We start from the raw sequence: 948 nt of genomic DNA, 5'->3' as shown, positions 1-948 counted from the left end.
AAACCATTTTTAATCACTTTTTATTATGTTGTTGTTTTAATGTACAGCACTTTGTATCAGCWGTGGTTGTTTTAAAGTGCTTTATAAATAAAGTTGGTATGGTATGGTATGGTATATGACCACATCTGACTGAGTCCTCCACAGAGCTCTATTGTTTTCTGTGTGTGTTAAAGTCTATTCATGAGGCTGAGTGCATCAGCAGCAGCTTTATGTATGGAGAGAGAGAGAGAAAGCGCTTCAGCACAGAAGAAGATCCATCTCCTGCACTGAGGTTTTATCTGGACATGAAGGAACTTGAAAGCAGTAATCATCTGGGTGTTTATAATAGGCTATAAGGGTGTGTAGGGAACATCTAGGGCACACAAAAACAGGATAAGGAAGGACTGATTAGGCTTGCAGAAGTGTGCACTTAATGTAGGCGTTGGCTCTTCATCTTTAAACTCTACCATTTAATCATTTGGCTCCTCCTGAAAGTATAATTTCGATCTAGTCTGTGTTTATAAATTATTAAACCAAAATGCAGTCTTGTTTGCATCACTTCCTCTTATGGGTGGAGTAACTACTATGTCTTTGTGTCATTTCTGCATGTGCACATAAGTTACTTCCCAATCAGCATTACACAAGATTATCAACCATCGGAGCTGTTAGTCAACTCATGTCCTTGATTTTTTTAAAGAGATAAACTGGTGCTCAAATTGAGTCTGGCTCATCTCTCCCGGCTGTGGACAAAGAGTTTCCTGCTGAATGGAGAAGCATGAAATGTCACGGCCGAAGACGTTGTGTTTTGATCTGTTAGTTGAACCGTTTTTGCATGATGCTTAAACTGTCAGCTGTCATCATTTACAGTGGAGGCAAACGACCTGTTAGMGTAAATGCTGTGAGGTGCAGGAACTTGTAGGATGATCTCGGCTGATTGTGAAGAAGCGTTAAAAGTGATCTGTGTGTTAG

The sequence above is a fragment of the Austrofundulus limnaeus genome, unplaced genomic scaffold, assembly GCF_001266775.1.
Source record: "Austrofundulus limnaeus strain Quisiro unplaced genomic scaffold, Austrofundulus_limnaeus-1.0 Scaffold115, whole genome shotgun sequence".
NCBI lineage: Eukaryota > Metazoa > Chordata > Actinopteri > Cyprinodontiformes > Rivulidae > Austrofundulus > Austrofundulus limnaeus.
This window is presented reverse-complemented; position numbering follows the sequence as displayed.